Here is a 6,945-nt window from a genome sequence, read left to right as displayed (position 1 = left end):
CAGTTACGAATTCACGCTCGTCCACCACCTATGGAAAGTTAAAATCATTAGACAGTTCAAACCTCGTTTTATTTCGATCCCTAGCAAAGGGCGGTCCTTCAAAGCAAACCACGTAACAAATTGATCCTAATCGAACCGGATTAAGTGCCAGAAACTCATAATCGATAGTTCAGTTCTCGTTAACATGAAGAAAGTGTACATAATAATCTCGTGCAGTTTGTGAAAGTTCTCGTTACAAAGTCTCAATCAGTGAATATCAAGCAGAAATCAACAGTTCATCCACACGAATCAAGCAGGAATCAACAGTTCATCCATACGAATCCAGCAGTAATCAGCATTTCATCTACACACGAAAAGTGGACGCCAGTTAGAAGATAACGCAACAGTCATCTTGAATCAAACAAAGCAGGGTTCAAAGAACTACGTTTCAAGTCGTCAAAAAAGTGAGTCGGTCCATATTATATCTATCCAATCCTTTTCCTGAAAGGCATTTCTCGATTTTATATTGCATATTCATATTTTACTTGTAAAATAACAGAAGTCGAAATAAAAAATCTCAAGCAAGCGCTAGGTAGACTCAGGTCGCAACTAACAAGATTTCAATAATTTTTAATTACACCGAATGATCCGATTGAACCGTAAGTACGTTTAAGCAATATCGAATTAGCCTTTGATCGTTTTGATGAAATACAGTCGCGTTTAGAAATATTAAGTATTGAGGAAGAAGAGCAACGTGAACATCAAGAAAGTTTATACTATGAATTGATAGCGAAAGCAGGAAATGTTTTGGCAAGCAAATTCAATGCTCAGAATTCCCAAGTTTCAAATTCAACAGCGAAAAATCAGGACCTTGTGACAAATTTGAAACTACCAACTATTAATCTTCCAATGTTTTCAGGAAATTACGACGAATGGGTCACATTTCATGATACTTTTACAAAGTTGATTGACAAAAGTGCTAGCTTGACAAACATACAAAAATTCTTTCATCTCAAATCTTGTTTAAAGAATGACGCATCACGTTTGATTCAATCCATTGAAGTTTCTGATAGTAATTATTCTTTGGCAAGGGAGTCATTAGTAAAACGCTACCAAAACAAACGAATAATCGTCAATACTCATAAAAGCATTATTCGATCTTTCAATCGTTATGAAAAATTCAGCAGCCTCATTAAGGCAACTTACAGACAAAAGAATTCAACATTTAGGAGCATTGAAAAAATTGAAATTACCCACAGATCAATGGGACATTATTCTTGTTCATTTAATTACATCAAAATTAGATAACAGCTTGAAGCTAGAATGGGAAAACTCTTTACAAAACGATGAACTTCCTTCATATCAGGAATTGATCAGTTTTCTGGACAAAAAGTGCTTCACATTAGAAACACTTTCCGACTCTAACAATAAAAAGCCTGCTTATCTAAATCAGAATTTCTGAACTACACAAGATTATAGATCACAAGCAAACAAGCAAATAGTTCAGGTTTCAAACAAAAATTTCAAGAACAAAAATGCCCCCTATGTAATGAACAATATTTTATTTACAATTGCGAAAAATTCATAAGATTGCCAACTTGTGAAAAATACAATGAAGTCAGAAAATTAAGACTTTGTAGCAACGGCCTTCGTCCCGGTCACGTAAAAAGGGGATGTTGATCAGGCAAATGTAAGAAATGCAATCTGAATCATAATACTTTAGTTCACACTAATTCTCAACAGCTCAACGCAGCCAGTCTTGAATGAATGAATGAATCTTCTCAACAATCAATTAATGATGAATCACGAACGGTATCGAACATAATCTCTCACGAACAGTCAACCAATCTCGTAACGAACTTTTTGAAATGTAAAGAACAAACGAAATTGAACATTAATGTACAGGAATTAACACAGCAGGACATTTCAAGCGAATCAATTTTCAATTTTCACGTCTCGGAATCGAAAATATTGAAAAACACGAACTCACACGGAAACACTCTGGTTCTTTTGTCTACAGCACAAGTAACAATATTAGATAAATTTGGAAACCCGCACATTTGCAAGGCGAATTATGCGAAAAGTTCAAATTGAAACGTCAGGAATATCGTATACCAATAGCAGGTATAAATCAAAAAGCGATCACCGTTACATGAAAGGTACAACTCACGATTAAATCTCGAACCACGTCGGCCAGTTATGAATTGACATTTTTGGTATTACCTTCAATTACCGATAGATTACCATCAATAGAATGCAATAAAAATTCACTTCAGTTACTATCAGGTATACTTTCGGCCTATAACGAATTCAATCGATCTCAAAAAATCGATATTTTACTCGGTGCAAATATTTTTTTTTAATTAATGTGTCAAAATAGTATCATTTTAGGAAAAAATAAGACCAAACTTACAACAAACCACATTAGGTTGGATTGTTACCGGCTCGATCAATATGAATAAATTTTCACAACAAAAGTCAATTTGCAGCTTAACTCGAGGGATATCAAACGAAATTTTCGATGAATCATTAACAAAATTTTGGAAAACTGGGGAGATACCTCAAAGAATAATATTCACGAATGAAGAACAGTACTGCGAGGATTACTTCGACAAATCAACGATTCGTAAGGGAGATGGCAGATTTGTTGTCAGACTACCTTTCGCAAAGCATGTTCAGGACTTAGGCGACTCAAGTTTGCTCGCATTGAAACGACTCCAACCATTGAAAAACGGTTTAAAAGCGATGAAAACCTTAAAAATGAGTATGTAGATTTCATGAGACAGTATGAAGCCATGGGTTACATGACTTACCACTGAAGTCATGGCCAACAAAATTATCAGCTTAACATCCTTAGCAGATGAACAGCTGGGATTCAGATCGGACAGATCATGCATGCACGTATTTGTTTTAAGACAAATTAAGGAAAAATCAATAGAATACAACAGGCCAGCATATATGTGTTTTGTTGACTTAGAAAAAGCGTTCGATCGTGTGCAGTTAAAGGACGTCTTGCACCTACTTTACAACAGGCAGATACCGCATAACCTCATTCAGATCGTTCAGAACGTATACAAGGAAAATTGGATTCAGGCGAGAATAAACGGGACCTTAACTGAACCAATTGCAGTGGGCCGTGGCATTCGACAGGGAGATTCCTTGAGCCCTCTCCTCTTTAACATAATTATGGACGAGATGATAGGGAATGTACGGACACTAAAGGGATACGGAATGGGCGACCGCTAAATAAAAATTCTCTGCTATGCCGATGACGCCGTACTGGTGGCTGTTACATCGATTCAATTGCACTGCCAAATCATTCAATATGACAATATCAACCCAGAAAACCAAATGTATGACAACATCAAAAACACCATTAAGATGCAAACTGGAAGTTGACGGCAATGTCATCCAACAAAAAATGAAATTCAAATACTTGGGCATATAATTATCAGGCTGTGGTGATGTTGAGGAGGAAGTGAGGGCACAAACTGTGAGGGCAACAAGAGTGGCGGGATATTTGAGTGACACGGTATGGCGAAATATAAATATCAAAGTGGAAACAAAGGCCAGAATTTATCAAGCAGACCAACTATAACATACACCGCTGAAATTCGACCAGACACAGCGAGGACAAGATCACCGAAATGAGGGTACTTCGCAGAATAACTGGAAAGACACTATTCGACCGGGAGAGAAGTGAAAATATAAGGAGAACATGCAATGTGGAAAATGTCAATGAGTGGGTATTTGGTCGAAAGAGAGAATGAAACGACCACATAAGTAGAATGGGCGAGGAAAGGATGGTCAGAATTGCACGTGATAAATCACCACTAGGTCGCAGAAGTTTAGGACGCCTTCGAAAGCGATGGAGCGACAATTTGTCAATGTAGGCAGAGATTCGACGGAAAGAATTAGGCGATTCGCCTAAAATGAAGAATGAAGAAGAAGAAGATGTAGAATAATTCAAAATTCGTTCTATATAGATGATTTACTTACAAGTGTTGACACGGTAGAAGAAGCTATAGAAATTTACAGGGAAATAACGGAGATATTGGACAGCGTTAACTTCCACCTAAGGAAGTGGTGCTCCAATGAAAAGGCTATTTTAGACTCAATTTTATGCAGCAAGAAAAACGACGATCAACTTATACAATTAAGTGATAGCAAAGAGTTTAAGACTTTCGGGATTCCGTGGAATCCACATTCCGATACATTCAGTTATAGAGTCAACATTAAACTTCAAAAAGAAATAATCACAAAACGCTCAGTTCTAGCCGCAATATCTACAATTCTTGATCCGCTAGGTCTTATCGGTCCCGCAACAATACAAGCGAAATAACTCATGCGACAGCTATGGCAGAGAAAGATAACTTGGGATGAACCTCTACCAGAGGATATTATTATGCCATGGAAAAATTTCTTGAACAAAATCTATACCTTAAATTAATAATATAAATATAAAAAGACACGTACTTTGTGATAACCCAATAGTTGTTGAATTGCACGGATTTAGTGACGCGTCCGAAAAAGCTCACGGTTATATAAATGTAGTCTAAAGAGATAATCACAGAAATATATTTTCAGAGCTTTCATGTGCAAAACCAGGAGTTGCTCCTCAAAGAAGTCACAGCGTACCACGATTGGAACACTTGATATAAAACTCTCCAATAGTGTTAGCGTTTCTCAAAATTGATCCAGGTAAATTAAAAACTTTTGTAGCAAATCGTGTTGCTCACATTCCGGAAATCACTAATATAAACGACTGGAACACGTAAGAACGCAAGATAACACAGCGGACGTTATCTCTAGAGGCATAAACCCTGATCAGTTAAGCGATTTGAAAATCTGGTAGCACGGACCTGATATTTTATTAGGAAACGGAGAAACTCATACGCATTAAAATTATGACTGAGAAAGTATCGAAAATATTCCAGAAATTAAATTATCAACAAGTAGCAAACTTGTTAGTCTGAATCTATTTGTAGATAAAATTGGTTTAATGAGAGTAGGTGGCAAATTGAGACATTCTGGTTCACAAGAACACTAGAAGCCCCTATAATACTGCCAAAGGCTCATTAACTCACTAAACTGATCGTAGAACAACAACATTCAAAACACCTACACGCAGGGGTTCAAAATCTTCTCTCCTTGATGAGATTGACATATTGGTTCATTGATGGTAAAAACTTAGTAAAACGAGTGGTGAAGTCCAGTATAACGTGCTTCAGGGCGAGACCCACAACCACAAAATTCATCATGGGAGAACTTCCTCGGGCAAGAGTTACTCCAAGTAGGCCATTTTCAAAATGTGGAGTGGACTACGCAGGATCTATCATGATTAAAGAAGGCACATTGCGACGCTCGAAATTAGTAAAAGCTTACATAAGCATTTTCGTGAGTTTGTCAACACGTGCGGTTTATATAGATTTAGTTAAATATTCAACAACTGATAGTTTCCTGAATGCACTCAAAAGATTGATTTCTAGAAGAGGTAAACCTACGGAAGTTTTCTCAGATAATGGCTTTAATTTCGTAGAAGCAAACAATAATTTCATTGAGTTGCACAATTTGTTAAAAACTAAAGGTCACAAGGATAATGTTGAAAATTTTCTCACATCAGACGGAATTAAATGGTCTTACATTTTCCCTCAAGGTCCCCATATATGGGCGGAATATTGAAAGCAGCGGTCAAATCAACGAAATTTCACCTTTGTAGAATATTAGGAATGGAATGGCTTCTGTTATGTACGAGGAAACAATTTTAGTTCAAATCGAGTCCTGCCTCAATTCTAGACCATTATCTCCTCTCTCTCCTCAGATCCAAACGATCTTATACCCCTTACTCCAGCTCTCTTTTTGATTGAAGAATCTCCCGCTGCGGCTCCTCAGTCTAATGTACAAGATGTGAAAATCACCAAACTGTGTCGTTACTTAAGAATGAAACCACTAGTTCAGCAATTCTGGTCTCGCTGGACAAAAGACTATCTTACCCAATTGCAGCAGAGATCCAGATGGCAGACAGCATCATCACATCCAAAAATAAACGATTTGGTCGTTTTGAAAGATGAAAATCTTCCACCATTTCGATGGCCAATAGCTCGAATCGCCGAACTTCATCCAGGAGCGGATCAAGTGATTCGTGTTGTGTCAGTGAAGGTGTCAATCGGTAATATTTTCAGACGCTCAATCAGCAAAATATGTGTGTTACCAATTGACGATGACTTGAAGTCAGAAGAATATTAATTTTATTGTAAATTTGTACTATTCCAAGACTCAAACATGTATCCAATGTATATCCATTTTTATATATCTTATGTTGAAAGCTTATCTTTCAAGTTGAGCGGCAAATGTTCAATTCATTTAACAATTATGAGAATTCAAAGAATTCATCCTTATCAGGAAATGGCAACAGTGGCAATATTGCATGTACGAGCGGTACTACGCCAGCTCCCAAAGGGCTTAACCTAAAGAAAAGTGAATCCTAAGATCATAGTTGCAGAAAAGAGGTCAGGTAGTTCAGTTACGAATTCACGCTCGTCAACCTTCTATGGAAAGTTAAAGTCATTAGACAGTTCAAAACTCTTTTTATTTCAATCCCTAGCAAGGGATGGTCCTTCAAAGCAAACCACGAAACAGTTTTAGTACTATAACTCTTCTGCTGAATATAACTGACGATATTTTACAATCTTTAGATAAGGGTGATGCCACCATTCTTGTATTATTAAATTTTGCAAAGGCGTTCGATACTTTGGACCACAATCTACTTTGTGCTAAGTTGAGGTATTTTATTTTCGACAGAATGACCCTGAGGTTTCATGAATCCTACCTTTTTGGAAGATATCAGTGTTAGATTGCGTAACAGCTTTACAGATTTTTGTCCGATAACCTCAGGTGTTCTGCAGGGCTCAATTCTCGATCCATTACTATTTTTGATTTATATTTCGGATATGTATAAAGTTGTTA

Source organism: Harmonia axyridis, chromosome 7 (assembly GCF_914767665.1).
Source record: "Harmonia axyridis chromosome 7, icHarAxyr1.1, whole genome shotgun sequence".
NCBI classification, from domain to species: Eukaryota; Metazoa; Arthropoda; class Insecta; order Coleoptera; family Coccinellidae; genus Harmonia; species Harmonia axyridis.
Note: the sequence above shows the minus strand (reverse complement) of the source record.